This window comes from Vicia villosa, linkage group LG3, assembly GCF_029867415.1.
Source record: "Vicia villosa cultivar HV-30 ecotype Madison, WI linkage group LG3, Vvil1.0, whole genome shotgun sequence".
In the NCBI taxonomy this organism is placed as follows: Eukaryota; Viridiplantae; Streptophyta; class Magnoliopsida; order Fabales; family Fabaceae; genus Vicia; species Vicia villosa.
Window position 1 is genome coordinate 198,484,365 of NC_081182.1, and position 7,013 is coordinate 198,491,377.

The following is a 7,013-nucleotide window of genomic DNA, read 5'->3' on the forward strand; positions in this document are numbered from 1 at the left end:
CGGAAGTAAACACAATGCTCGAACTAGATTCGAACGAAACTTATACGTGCCATGAACTTATCGAATCTCTTATTCCACTGTCGAGGAGATTGTTTCAGCCCATATAAGGATCTCTTTAGTTTGCACATATTATCTTCCTTCCCTTTTTTTGACATACCCTTCAGGTTGCCTCATCAGGATTATTTCATCTAGATCACCATACAAGAATGCAGTCTTCACATTCATCTGTTCCAGTTCAAGATCGAACTTTGCCACCATGGCAAGCAAAATTCAGATGGACCTATACGTCACAATAGGATAAAATACATCATTTAAGTCGACACATTCTTTCTAAGTGAAATCCCTTGCGACCAACCTTGCCTTGTATCTTTTCGACGCCACTCCTTCGATTCCTTCCTTAATAAAGTATAAATTGCTTCTTTATGATCAAGAAACACACAATGGTAGAAAAGATGATAAAACACGAAGAACAACAAGGATTGATTATAACTGCTATTCTTTACTTTCTCTTTATTCAAGATTACAAGTGTTACAAGAATAACAAATAAACTCTCTCACCATAAATTAGGATTTGCAGTATGAAATGATGAGAGACTACTATGCTATTTATAATAAAATCTAATATACTAAACTAATGGGTTTTTTAAGAAATACCAATTACAAGCTAACTTTGGGTACAATCTAACTTAAATAATTGGACATTACAAATAGGTCCAGTTTAAAATACTAACAACCATAGTATTTCGACTAATGCATGTTAGAATACCTTCAACTATGACACGCACTACTTCGACAGCAGCATGCGAACAAACTTCGACCTCATGCATAAATTATGTCGAAACAGGAAACTACTCTTTGACCCACTAGAATTCGATCCAATTCTCATAATTTGGTTAGTGGAATGAAACATGTTATCTAAGGCACGATGATTACTTAGGTTATTCTTGAATTAGGATACCTAGTTAACGAGGATAATATATGTTAATACTTATATATGTTTCAACATAGCTTTGGCTAAGAAATTGTGAATAGCGATCACACATAATTAAATATGCTAATTTGGCTAGTATCACAAACTAGTAGCATAATCTATAGGTTAATGGTTACATAATGTTAGGAGTATCCCAGGGAAAACCTGAGCTAGTTATGTTCAATGCATGAAAATCTTGGCTACTTAACACTCTTATGGATGTTTAGATCTGTAAGGATTATAATAGGATAACTACGAGTATTAGCCCGTGCTAATTTATACATATTCGTACAGATGTTTGTTAAACGAATATTCATTAATTTTAAAATATTTATAGATATTTACAGATATTCATAATTATTAACATTTTAATATTTTATAAAAAATATATAATTAACTAATTTGCTATCTCTTTTAAATAAAAAATTCTTTTAAATCTAATACATAATGATAATAATAATAATAATAATAATAATAATATAAAAAATAACTCATAATCATTTATTTCTTTTTATCAAATAATTATATTAAATTCAACAAAATAATAATAATTTAATACTAGAATTTGAATTCGTGTGATGCAAGAAAATTTAATTATAACATTTTTCATATTTATTTAATATTTTTTTAATATATATATATATATATATATATATATATATATATATATATATATATATATATATATATATATATATATATCTTGATGAGATTTCACTCATTTTTAAATAAGAAAATGAAATTAGTTTGTTTATTAATATATGAACTTGGATCTTCTCCTTCATTTTTCTCTCATTCCCTTTCCATATAGAAAAATGAAGGAAAGGATTCCTAATATATATAAAATAAAAATGAATTTTTTTAAATAAATAAAAGATGATAATGTGAAAAAAAAAATTAGAGAAAAGATAGAGAAAATGTATTGTAGGGTGTTTCTTTTATTTTTGTTCAAAATTGTGGAAGTATTTATGGATTGAGAACAATAAAATGATAAATATGAGAATTATCAAAAAAAAAAAAAACAAATATGAATAAATTTTTTTGTCAAGAGAATGGAGGTTATTTATAAATTAGTGGTTGAATAATAAATTATATAATTAAAATTAAATATAAAATATGTTAATTGAGTTTTATAGATGGTTCTAAAATAGGCTTGTTTCAAAAAAAAAATAGTAGAGTGACTTATTAAAATGCTAAGTTAAAAAAGAAGAAAAGAAAGAAAAAAAAGGGAATTTATCTAAAAATTAAATAAATAAATATTATAATGTACTAAAAAATAAAATGAAGGAAAAGCCAAAAATAAAATTATAAAGAAGTATATGACTAGTAGTGCTAAAAAATAATTTATTTTGTTGGTTTATGTAGATTATAATTTATTTAACTAATGAAACATGAAAATAAGAAGAGAGAGAGAGAGAAAAAAAAGAAGAAGCTAATTTTAATAAAATAAAAGATAAAACTCTAAATATTCAATTATAAGTAGAACAAACAAAAAAACATCATAAATACCACAAATACATATACAATACCATATATAAAGTTTCAAAAAAATTATCTTGACATTATGAAATTGTCTCAAAATCTATAATCACAATCTAAAAAGACCACACCATACGACTTCAAATATTTTTTATCTATGCATCCTAATATCGATCTAAACACTTGAGAGAAAAATATATAAAAGATGCTTAAATGAATTTAGGCTACTAAAAGTTATAGAAGACACTATAATACTTACTTAAGTAATATATATATATATATATATATATATATATATATATATATATATATATATATATATATATTCAACAAATAATGAGTACACAATATTTTGTTGTAAATAGTATAATAATATGTTTAAAGTAAAACACTTTTTGATATGTTATTGCTGCATGTAGAGCTTTCAAAATGGGTTAGCCCATATGGACCGGCCCGCCCGACCCGAAAAATCATAGGGCTTGAGCCTTAAAATGAGAGTCCATACTTTTAGGGACTTTCTTAGCCCAGTCCTAAAAAGCCCGCAGCCCATTAGGGCTAGCCCATATGGGCCATGGGTAGCCCATAAGGCCCGCACAACTATAAATTTCAAAAGTTTATATTAGTTTTTATATTGTGTTACTCCAAAATAAAACATTGATTTTTCTCAACTCTTTAAATTTTGTTTCTATTGTATTCAATCTTTCTATTTTAAATATTATACATTAATATAATCAATATTATTTCCTTGTATTCTAGTAGTTTCTCTTATATTAAATATTTGAGTATTATTTTCTACTATTTAAACATGTAGTGTATTTAAAAACACATTATAGTATTTATAAAAGATAATATAGTACTTATAAATGTATTATGTTTAAAATAATATAATTCTTTTATTTAATTTATAATAAATATAATGGATTTTTTATTAAAAAAAGCCCGTTTAGGACCGGGTAGCCTGAAATCCATATAGGGCCGGGCTCGAGTAGTAATTTTGGGGCCCATATTACAATAGGGTTTTTTGGCCCAGGCCCTAAATGGGCTATAAAACTATGGTTTCTATGCAAATAAAAATCATTATTTCTTAGGTAAGTAAAAAACCAAAAACCATTTCGATAACATATTAATGTAAAAACAGAATTAAGAGAAAAATAGATAACTTCTCAACTTATATATCCATAAACATGGACAGAGAGTTGAGACAATATTTCAACTGCCACCAACGTGACCATGAATAAAGGGAAGAAATATTGATTAAGTCAAAAGAATTTTAAAATAATAAAAAGTAAATAAATAACAAGAAATATTGAAAATTACAAACAATATCTTAATTTCTTCTTCAATTCCTTCATTCCTGAAATGAAGATTCCTATATGCATAAAAAAAACAAAACAAATAAAAAAAAATAAGCATATCAATATTTCTGTCATGCCTTATATTTAGAGTATTTTTATAGAACATTCATTGTGGATAATATAAGTTATGTGTTGATTTTGGTTTTGTATCATTATATTAATATAATGGCCTCTCTATGCTATATCGCTGAAGTATTCTAGTGGTCAATCGCTCCAAGCTAATTTTGTTATTTCTGTAGTATTATGGACGATATAAAAACATCAATATTCTGCAGTAAATTGTGTTGTGCACCTATACAAATCAATAAAACATGTACATCAATATTCCTCATATAAGTAAATTGTGTGATACCTATACAAATCAGTAAAACATGTATATATCAAAACTCAAATATCTTAATTTAATTACAGTTAAAAAAATGAAAATGAGACTAATACAACAAAATATAAACAAACATTCAAAGAAGAAAAATTAAATATATAATAAATTGATAAAATAGAAAAACTCAACAATGTAATGAATTGTATAATAAAATAATTTAACAACATAATTTAAAAAATAACATAATTTCATATAGAAATTCTTCATCCATCACATGTTGATTCTCCTCATTATCACAAAATCTTCAAATGAAGACAAATTAAAAAGATTATATTCATTTGTGAATAGCTATTTTGAAAGGAGGGTAATATAGAATATAGAATTTATTGAAACGTAAGAAATGATAACAGCACAGTGAGGAGAAGAGTTATATAGAATTAATTTCATTTTTCCTTATAAAGTGGTGGGAAATAGGTAGGTTAGAAGAAAAAAAGTGGATGGATAAGAACTTTTCACTAATAAATACTACCTCCATTCCTTTTTATAAGAGACAACTCACTTTTTTAAATTCATTGAATAATCAATATATCCCGTCTATGAACAGACCAAATACATTGGTTATTCAATGAACTTAAAAAGTGAGTTGTCTCTTTGTTGAAAGTATTTGTGGGTAAATATTTTCTGTAATATATCGTATCCACAGGGATTGGTTAATATCACTGCCGTTCTATAGTTGTTTATTTTGAGTTAAGAAATTTGGTTTGGTTTGTTTTATACTAATAATAATATCAAAAGCAAATAATAAAATAAAAGCGCGTAAAGGACTTTGTGTTAACAAATAAAGAAAGATGTTGAGTCTTTAGGGTTCATCAACCTAATCCTATACAATTATCAATTAATTCACAATAGAACAATCCTTTGAATCATTATCTTCACTTATCCTCAAATAAGATTCCATGTCTGCAAATCAAATTAGATAACTTTTACCGGTATGAGATTCGATCTCTCCAAATCACAATAACGATAATAGTAATTAAGAACGATAATTATGAAAACCCAATTACAATTCCATCTCTGCAAATTGCAATTGAATCAATATAGTAACCTAGGGCAAAAGTTAAATCCTTTCTTTCGATCAAAGATTCAACAATGATGTAAATTAAAAGCAAGGTTTCTTATTGATAACAAATTCAAATAATTGTTCACAGGAATTAATCAATGGTAATGTATATTCATAGGTTAACTACTACCTTAGACTCAACAAGAGGGATTTAGCTCTCCATAGACATGAAGAACATACAAGAATTAATAGAAGGATTCATCTTCATCAATGGAATGCCTTCAATTGGTAAAGAATTGGCCTTCAATTGTTGTTCTTGATTGCAAACTCAGAATGCTCTCCTAATTTCGCTATTCACAAAGTTCTCTAACCACTTGGAAAACTAGGGCTTTAAAACAGAACTTTTGGGCTTTTAACGCCGAGACCGCGGCGCGGCAACGGGCTGGCGCGGCGCGCCCCTCAAACAGAAGTATTTTCGCGGCGCGCCTAGGAACTCTCGCGGCGCGCCCTTTGTACTTTCCATCTTTTTCTTCAGCCTTTGAGACTTCCAGCTTTCTTTCCTCCTCATGTTCTTCTTAAGTTCTTATTCAGCTCAAAACCTGCAACAATAACACCCACAAGTGATTCGATTTGCTTTACGCACGAACTAAACTTATTCAGTTTAATTCTTAATAAAAACCTATGGATTCATCACATTTTTGCATTGGTTTAGAGAAGAAATCACTTATTTTAACACATGAATTTACCATTAATTTACTCCTAACACTCTTATAAAAAGGAACAGAGGTAGTAACTGTTATAGAAACTTTTTGATTTTCTTAATTAATTAAGTAAATTAATTTTTATTAATAAATGAATAGAAAAATATTAGTGGTGGGAAATTATTAATTATTATTTGTCACTTTAATAAATGAATTAAACATTATGAGTAGTTCCCTACTTAAAAGGAACGTGCTATTATTTTTTTTAATAAATTAAATAAATTGATTTTTATTAATTAATGAATAGAAAAATATCAGTGGTGAAAAATTATTAATTATTATTTGCCACTTTAATAAATTATTTAAATATTATGTGTAATGCCCTACTTAAAAGAAACGTGCTATATACATGGAAAGGTAGCAATGAAGTAGGAATATGAAAATAATAATCATTAAAAATAGAATTTGGATTATTAATAATAAATAAATATAAATAAATAAAATTACTCAAATAACCCTAATTTTGACTCCAAAATATACTTCAATGACTTAACAACTTTAATTAATAAGATTCAACAAAATAATAATAATAATTTTAGTGATGACAAGGGGATGGGGACGACCGTGAAAGGTACTTACGTCGCCGAAACATCCTGTTCATACACCAGAATGAAGCACTAAATGAAAATGAAACATTAGGAAGCAACAATGAGAGTAATCAGAAGGAAAAGGCAATTGATTAAGAGAATCGGGAGGAAAACGAAACCCTTGCGAACAAACTTGAGAACAAGGAGAAAAATAAGTTGTGGGTTGATGTAATGTATGGAAATCAAAATCCTGCTAACGGACTGGTTATCGAGTTTGTTGCACCAAAACTCGTTAATGGTGAGGTCAAAGTAGAGATTGAAGAGGCCGACATTGAACACTACGCCAAAAAAGACCTAAGAAAGCACTTTTTTAGGCCTTTAAAAGTGCTGTCGTAGGTGGCACTGCTATAGGTTTTAGCAGCGCTTTTTGTTTAGGAAAAAGTGTTGCCTTAGGTATACCTTAGCCATCGCTTTTTTCTAAAAAGCACTTTCTAAAGTAGATCTTTAGCAACGCTTTTTTCTAGAAAAGCGCTTTCTAA